The sequence below is a fragment of the Atractosteus spatula genome, assembly GCF_055471065.1.
Source record: "Atractosteus spatula isolate fAtrSpa1 chromosome 10 unlocalized genomic scaffold, fAtrSpa1.hap1 SUPER_10_unloc_7, whole genome shotgun sequence".
Classification (NCBI taxonomy): Eukaryota; Metazoa; Chordata; class Actinopteri; order Semionotiformes; family Lepisosteidae; genus Atractosteus; species Atractosteus spatula.
In genome coordinates this window covers 1,056,070-1,064,752 of record NW_028296627.1, presented here as the reverse complement: position 1 = coordinate 1,064,752, position 8,683 = coordinate 1,056,070, and the positions used below count along the sequence as shown (strand labels likewise).

The following is an 8,683-nucleotide window of genomic DNA, read 5'->3' as shown; positions in this document are numbered from 1 at the left end:
TCTGCGTTAAGCTGTGTTGTCAGGCCCTGACATCCCATCCCCACCACTCTCTGTGTAAAGCACTGTCGTATGACCCTGACATCACACCCCCACCACTCTCTGCGTAAAGCACTGTCGTATAACCCTGACACGCACCCCTCCACTCTCTGCATAAAGCAGTGTCGTCAAGCCCTGACATCCCACCCCCACCACTCCCTGCGGAAAGCACTGTCGTATAGCCCTGACACCCACCCCTCCACTCTTTGAATAAAGCAGTGTCGTCTAGCCCTGACATCCCACCCCCGCCACTAACTGCGTAAAGTAGTATCGTATGGCCCTGACACGCACCCCTCCACTCTCTGCATAAAGCAATGTCGTCTAGCCCTGACATCCCATCCCCACCACTCTCTGTGTAAAGCACTGTCGTATGGCCCTGACATCACACCCCCACCACTCTCTGAGGAAAGCACTGTCGTATAGCCCTGACACCCACCCCTCCACTCTCTGCAGAAAGCAGTGTCGTCAAGCCCTGACATCACACCTCCACCACTCTCTGCGTAAAGCACTTTCATATAGCCCTGAGACCCACCCCTCCACTCTCTGCGTTAAGCTGTGTTGTCAGGCACTGACATCCCACTCCCGCCACTCTCTGCGTAAAGCACTGTCGTATGGCCCTGACATCCCACCCCCGCCACTCCCTGCGTAAAGAAGTGTCGTATGGCCCTGACACCCACCCCTCCACTCTCTGCATTAAGCAGTGTTGTCAGGCCCTGACATCCAATCCCCGCCACTCTCTACGTAAAGAAGTGTCGTCAGGCTCTGACATCCCACCTCCTCCGCTCTCTGCGTAAAGCAGTGTCGTACGACCCTGACATCCCACCATCGCCTCTCACTGTGTAAAGCAGTTTCGTATGGCCCTGACACCCACCCCGCTACTCTCTACGTAAAGAAGTGTCGTATGGCCCTGAGACCCACCCCTCCGCTCTCAGCATAATGCAGTCTCGTCAGGCCCTGACATCCCACCCTCATCACTCTCTGCATAAAGCAGTATCGTCAGGCCCTGACACCCCACCCCTGCCACTCTCTGCGTAAAGAAGTGTCGTATGGCCCTGACACTCACCCCTCCACTCTCTGCGTTAAGCAGTGTTGTCAGGCCCTGACATCCCTCCCCTCCACTCTCTGCGTAAAGCACTGTCGTATGGCCCTGAAATCCTGCCTCCTCTGCTCTCTGCGTAAACCACTGTCGTCAGGCTCTGACATCCCACCCCCACCACTCTCTGCATAAAGAAGTGTCGTATGGCCCTGACACCCCACCCCCTGCACTCTCTGCATAAAGCGGTGTCTTACGGCCCTGACATCCAACCCCCGCCACTCTCTGCGTAAAGCAGTATCGTCAGGCCCTAACATCCCACCCCTGCTAATTTCTGCGTAAAGCAGTATCGTCAGGCCCTGACATTCCACCCCTGCCACTCTCTGCGTAAAGAAGTGTCGTATGGCCCTGACACCCACCCCTCCACTCTCTGCATAAAGCAGTGTCGTAAAGCCCTGAAATCCGACCCCCACCACTCTCTGCGTAAAGCAGCATCGTCAGGCCCTGACATCCCACCCCCACCACTCTCTGCGTAAAGCACTGTCGTATAGCCCTGACATCCCACCCCCTCCAATCTCTGTGTAAAGCAGTGTCGTACGACCCTGACATATCTCCCCCACCACTCTCTGCGTAAAGCACTGTCGTCAGCCTCTGACATCCCACCCCCACCACTCTCTGCGTAAAGCAGTCTTATGGCCCTGACACACACACCTGCCACTCTCTGCATAATGCAGTCTCATCGGGCCCTGACATCCCACCCCCGCCACTCTCTGCGTAAAGCAGTATCATCAGGCCCTGACATCCCACCCCCACCACTCTCTGCGTAAAGCAGTCGTGTTGCCCTGACACCCACCCCCTCCACTCTCTGTGTAAAGCGTTGTCGTATGGCCCTGACATCCCACCTCTTCCGCTCTCTGCGTAAACAGTGTCGTACGACCCTGACATCCGTCCCCCACCACTCTCTGCGTAAAGCAATGTCGTATGGCCCTGACATCCAACCCCGCCACTCTCTGCGTAAAGCAGTATCGTCAGGCCCTGACATCCCACCCCTGACACTCTCTGCGTAAAGAAGTGTCGTATGGCCCTGACACCCACCCCTCCACTCTCTGCGTTAAGCAGTGTTGTCAGGCCCTAATATCCCACCCCCTCCACTTTCTGCATAGAGCAGTGTCTTATGACCCTGACATCCCATCCCCACCGCTCTCTGTGTAAAGCACTGTCGTATGGCCCTGACATCCCACCCCCGCCACTCTCTCCGTAAAGAAGTGTCGTATGGCTCTGACATCCCACCCCCGCCACTCTCTGCGTAAAGCAGTAATTAATTAATAATTATAATTGCTTACACTTACATAGTGCTCTTTTGGACACTCCACTCAACCCGCTTTACAGGCAATCGTGTCTCCCCTCTACTACCAAACAATGTGCAGCATCCACCTGGATGATGCGACGGCAGCCATAGTGCACCAGAATGCTCACCACACATCCGCTATTAGTGGGGAGGAGAGCAGAGAGTAATGAAGCCAATTCATATATGGGGATTATTAGGAGGCCATGATTGGTAAGGGCCAATGGGAAATTTGGCCAGGACGCCGGGGTTATACCCCTACTCTTTTCGGGAAACGCCCTGGGATTTTTAATCACCACAGAGAGTCAGGACCTCGCTTTTACGTCTCATCCAAAGGATGGCACCTGTTTACAGTATAGTGTCCCCATCACTATACTGGGGCAATTAGGACCCATGTGGACCACAGGGTGAGCGCCTCCTGCTGGCCCGACTAATACCTATTCCAGCAGCAACCTTTCCCAGGAGGTCTCCCATCCAGGTACTGACCAGGCTCACACCTGCTTAACTTCAGTGGGTTGCCAGTTGTTAGTTGCAGGGTGATATGGCTGCTGGCAGAGTCAGGGTCAGAGTTAGGGATGATCGTCACTATCGTCAGGGTTAGGGTTAGGTGCGATCGTCGGGTTTTGTCAGGGTTAGGGTTAGGTTTGGTACGATCGTCAGTATCGTCAGGGTTAGGGTTAGGTGCAATCGTCAGTATCGACAGGGTCAGGGTAGGGAAACAAAGCTCTTTCTCCCAGATTTTCTCTAAGAAGGGACCATCTGGGACAAGGAGTGTTGCACTCTCCTTCCAACGACTGAAACCCTCCCAGTTTATTTTCTGATGTTCAGGCCTTGTGGAAAGGTAATATGAAGTCTTTTGATCCACTCCGTTTCCTTTTTCTTTCTTTCCATCTCTGTCCAGTTGGGGTTGCTCTCCAGTCCTGTGGCCTCCAGCGCTTCCAGCCCGTGCTGTAGGAAGTGTGCCACCAGGTGAGTCCTCCTTTCCCGCTGGTTCCGGATGTTGTACCTGTGTTGTGCCAGTCGGGTTCGGATGGAGTTACCCGTTTCCCCCACATAGGTCACCCCGCATGTTTTGCACTGGATGCCATAGACAGCATTATTGGTGTTTTCTGAGAGCACCCTTTGCAACTGGAAGATTTCTTTGGTTTTGTTGTTTTGGATCGTTGTTTTCTGTTTGAAGTGTTTGGCTTTTGGTGTATTTGATCTGTTTTGTACTGGTTTTAGTTTGCTTTGGACTAAATAATCCTGTAGGTTTTTGTTTTTTCGTTATGCAGATATGATTTTGTGTTCCCTCAGTAGGTTTGTGTTTTCTAATATCGTGGTGAATGTAGACTTTAGTTTTTGGTTGGTTATTCCGCTGAGTTGGGAGTATGTTGTGATGAGGGGGATTATTTTGCTGTCATCAGGTGTTTTTCTGTTTAGAAATGTTTGTGCCACATTTCTGAGGAATCTTTGTGTATATCCTCTCGGGCGTAGAGCTTGGGCTTGGAAGAGTGTGTGTTTGGCTTCCTCAAAGTCTTGTTGTTGTGTGCAGATTTTGTGGAAGCGTAGGAGTTGTGATTTTCCCAGTCCTTTGAAAGTATGTTTTGGGTGGAAGCTGTCTTTGTGCAGTAAGCCGTGTGTGTCCGTGTCTTTGAAATATACCTTGATGTCCAGTTTGCCTGTGTTGTTGAAGGAGGAACCCTTGTATGTGGTGGTGTCTAGGAAGTCTATCTGGTTTTCATGCTTGGTGTATTTGAGTTTAATGGACCTGTGGTGTGTGTTGAGAGTGTTAATGAATTCTTGAAAGGACTGTGGGCCGTGCGTCCACGTTCCCCAGATGTCGTCAAGGTACCTGAAGTAGTGTGTAGGTTTGTGTGTACATTTTGGGAATACTGTGGCTTCCCAATGGGCCATATAGATGTCAGCATAGGCCGGAGCAAAGCGTTTCCCCGTAGCAGTTCCTTTTATTTGTAAGTAGTATTGCTCTTCAAATTCAAAATCGTTTTTGTTGAGGCTAATTTCCAATAGCTTCAGAATTTGTGTTTCTGGTCTGTTGCGGTCAGAGTATTTGAGAAATACTGCTTTCAGTCCCTCCGTAGTTTCAATGTTGGTGTATAAACTGTCAATGTCAATGGTGAACAGGAAGGCTTCCTGTTGTATTGTAGCATTTTTGACTTCGGCTACAAAGTCATAGGTGTCTTTGATGTAACTTGGGTGGTGTTTAGAAATGGGGTTGAGGAAATGGTCTAGATATTCTGCTATTCTGTAGGATTCACTGTTGCAGTCGGACACTATGGGCCTCCCAGGTGGAATTTCGTAGTGGAGTGGCCATGTTTCTGGGGCTTTATGAATTTTTGGGAGGAGGTAGAAAATCCTCGGTCGTGGTGATTCCTCTCCTCTTAGGTAGAATGCCTGTTTTTTGGTTAGGTGTTTTAATTCAACCAGAGTTTGTAGGATTTGCCCTATTTCTAGTGCTGTTTGTTTGTACAGCGGTTCTTCCAATGTAGTATAGTGTTTCTGATTATTTAATTGTCTGTGTGCTTCTGCAATGTATTTTTCTCTATCCATGATAACTATTGCACTCCCTTTGTCTGCTGGTTTTATGACTATATGTTTGTTTTCCTTTAAATGTTTTAAGGCTACGGGTTCCTCCTTTGTTATGTTGTGTGAGTCCCTGTATGGTCGGAGTTTTTGTAGAATTCTGTTGTCCTCTTGAATTATTTCCTGGATTTCTGGTGGCAGTTGGTTTTCCCTTGGTTCCCAACTGGATTTAGGCAGGAAGGGAACCCTTTCTGTGTCGGTGTCTTTATCCTCAAAGAAGGCGGTCAGTTTAAGGCGACGGTGGTATTGTCGGATTTTGCTTTTCAGTCTGGTTTTCTAACCTTTCTTTGTCCCTACTGTGGGGACAAATGATAAGCTCTTATTGAGGAGGTTTATTTGTTCAGTTGTGGGGTGGAAGTTGTTGCTTAGATTTACAATATTTTTGTTGTTCTTGTCCCCATCTTGTTCTGCGGCTTTGGGGCTTACCAGTTTAAATGTTGTGACCAGTGGTCTAGCATTTTTTTAGCTGTTGCGGTGGTCCAGTGAATTCCATCTCTTTCTGTCTTGAAAAGAGCTTCTTCCAGTTTGGGGAGGTATGGCATGTTTTGCTGTATGTGATTGTTTATTGTGTCCAGGTTTTTCCTGGTCTCTGGAGTAATTAATCAGTGGGATGTATATTTCTGCAGATGGGAAGGTTCCCTTAGCCTCCCGTAGCATCTGTCATAGTTGTTTGATAGCTGTTTCCTTTGCTTTTTGTGCCTTGTTATTGATTCCAAAGGATAGAATGATTTTCTCCACTACTGTGTTCCGGGGGGTGTGTTGTAGGAGGTTTGCTGCATTGTAAAATGATGCTCCTGGGTAGCTTTCTATCTGTAGATCTGGATTTTCATAGGGGGGTATTCTTGATAAATTGGAGTCCCCTATGCAGAGCCAGCGTTTGTGGGTTTCCAGCTTCCTGTCCATTAGCTTTCTTGTGGTCTTGTCATGTCGGTGTGGTCTGTATCTTGGTTGGGCTGGTGCTGGTGTGGGGGGGTAATAGTCGGGGTCGGAGTCAGGGTTAGGATCAGGGTTAATGTCAGGGTTAAGATTAGGGTTAGGGTTAGGACCAGGGTCAGGGTTAGGATCAGGGTTAATGTCAGTGTTAGTATTAGGGTTAGGGTAGGGGAACAAAGCTCTTTCTCCTAGATTTTCTCTAAGAAGGGACCATCTGGGACAAGGAGTGTTGCACTCTCCTTCCAACGACTGAAACCCTCCCACTTTATTTTCTGATGTTCAGGCCTTGTGGAAAGGTAGTATGAAGTCTTCTCTGTCTTCTTGCTTCTCTGCTCTCTTCGGATCCTTTGTGGCCTGGGGATTGGAGGAAAGTAATCTATTTCTGGAGTATATGCTCTGGCTCTCATGGGGCCAGATTTCTGGGTTGGATGTCTGCTTTCCCAGTGTCTCTTCACTGGTTCTGGAAGGGATTCTGCCTGGGTTACGTATGTCTCTTCTGAGCCATTTACCTCTTCCCTGATTAGTGTGTCGAGTATTTGGAATCTGTTTGGAGACGTGGGGATAGTGGATTCCTTGTTGCTAAGTGTAGCAGTAACCATAGCTTGTGTATGGTCCAACGTGTCCTTCTGTATTTTCCTCCCATAATTTTTCTTTGCCCAGTTGGAGGCAACCGCGAAAGCTTGTTCCCAGCCGGGAAGCTCCAGGTCCTCCAGTCGTCTGGACAGATGTGTGAGAGTTTCCTCGTAGTGCTCTTCGAGGATCTGCAATGTGGTGTGGAGCCAGTTTTTGGCATTGCTTACTAGCTTCAAACATGTGAGTTCGGTTGGGTTGGCCGGTCTTATGAGGTGCTTGAGTTCCTCTGTCTTCCGTCGTAGGCTGGCGGGTGCCTGGTTCTCCCCTCCGGAAACTGCTGTGTTTTTTAGGTGGTTGACTGTCTGGATCATTTTGTAGATGATCCTGGTTCCTAGTTGGAAGGTATCCTGTCTGTTTGATGTGTCTGATGTGGTGTGGTTTGGTGTGTAGGCGGTGTGGGTGGCGGTGTGGGGAGTGACCGTAAGGCAGCGTGCGTTGTCAACTCTGGGTTGACGCATACCATAACGATCCATACTTAAAAAAATAAAAAAAGCTTCGTTCATAAAGCTTCGTTGGCACCGTTAGGTTTCCACTGTTAGGCAATTTACCTCTGTAGAGTCTATGGCTCCGTGAAAAGGCAATCTTGCTTTTCTTTGTGTCGCGGCGTTTCGACCTGCCTGGGTCTTCTTCAGGCGTTGTTATGCGGTGGCGATGCGGGGCGAGGAGCTGGTCTAGGCTGCGCGCTTTTTGCTGTGGGTGCGGGCCACTTGCAGGGGCTTGTACAACTCATACTTACCTGGCAGGGGAGATACCTTGATCAAGAAGGAGGTTCACCCAGGGTGAGGCTCGGCCATTGCACTCCGGCTGTGCTGACCCCTGCGAACTCCCCAAATGTGGGAATCTCGACTGCATAATTTCTGGTAGTGGGGGACTGCGTTCGCGCTCTCCCCTGATGTGCTTGGTCCATATCGGATACGGAAGAGTTACGACACCACAAGCTGCGATAGAATCCCAGTTCGAAAGGAGTCGATGCCACTGCTGGTTCCCGGTTTCTTTTAGTTAGAGGTCCGGAGAAGCATTTCAAGCTGGTTACACTACTCCTTCCGGACATTCATTCCCTTTTCAAAGTCAGTCGTTTTGCTGTAATCTGCATTATTTAGGCTGATTATCGAGGTTAGCCTTTATTTGGTCATGGGGGCCTCGGTACTGTATGCTAATTCTCAAGACAGTTTCACCCGTTTTCTGATTGCTAGGTTCTGTAGCAGTGCAGACATGTCAAACAGTGAATGGCTGTACCTCTATTGTATCCGTGCTCAATGAATGAAATCAGTAATAAATGAATATATGTATAGTTATACGAAAAACAAGTGGTTTATCGACTCATCTTCATTTGCAGATTTAGAGGCAGCTTCGATATTTGTTTTACAAACGGGTTTTTTTTTTTATATGGGTCACACACATGCCATAGCAACAAAACATCTCTAGAGATGAGGCTATAGATCACCTTTCCATCCTCCAGGTTTTCCTCCCAAAGCCTACGGTACCAACGGCGACCCCTGCTGGCCGAGAGAGCAAAAGCTTGCAGCACCTGGCATTCCCAGGCGGTCTCCCATCCAAATACTAACCAGGCCCAACCCTACTCAGCTTCCGAGATCAGACGAGATCAGGCGCGTACAGGGTGGTGTGGCCGCAAGCGAAAGCCATGACGCCTGACTCGCTACTTGAAGCTGTGTGTGGCTGGGGCTCCGTGCCCCCCGAGCGGGACTGAAGGATCGTTCGTGTGCAACTCTTTGGAAAGGAGCTTCTTTCCAAATCGCATTGCGTACCTGGATGTTGGCGAATGTGCTCCCTTGTGTTGGCTTGTCCCGCACTGGAGGAGAACAAACAAACTGCTCGGAGGAGCACAAGGCAAGTCTTCACAAGACAAAAACCTCCAGTGCACAGCACTCTGAAAACATTTCTGGGCTGTCGCGTGTTTATTTCAGCACATAAAGCGCACCAGTCCAACACGTCGGCCGGGCGCGCGGCGCCTCCGCCCTCTTGTGGCCTTGCGGCGTCAGAGCAAGAGGCTCCTTCTCGCTGCCTTTCCGCTGTGTTGCAGAGCCCCGAGAGGGAACCTGGAGCGCACACTTTGCGGGGGGCGGGGGACCGCGTTCGCGCTCTGCCCCCGGTCTCTTGCG

At 49.9% G+C, this 8,683-nt stretch overlaps 1 non-coding gene and 1 pseudogene across 1 annotated transcript; one reads left to right on the top strand and one right to left on the bottom strand.

The window, feature by feature from the left end:
* The first annotated feature begins 7,291 nt into the window (after nt 1-7,291).
* Nucleotides 7,292-7,455, top strand: LOC148811850 (U1 spliceosomal RNA). The gene has a single exon (XR_016086373.1). It is a non-coding gene; the product is annotated as a U1 spliceosomal RNA (small nuclear RNA).
* Nucleotides 7,456-8,079: 624 nt separating this feature from the next.
* LOC148811849 (5S ribosomal RNA) lies at nt 8,080-8,198 on the bottom strand (annotated as a pseudogene).
* Between the last annotated feature and the right edge of the window lie 485 nt (nt 8,199-8,683).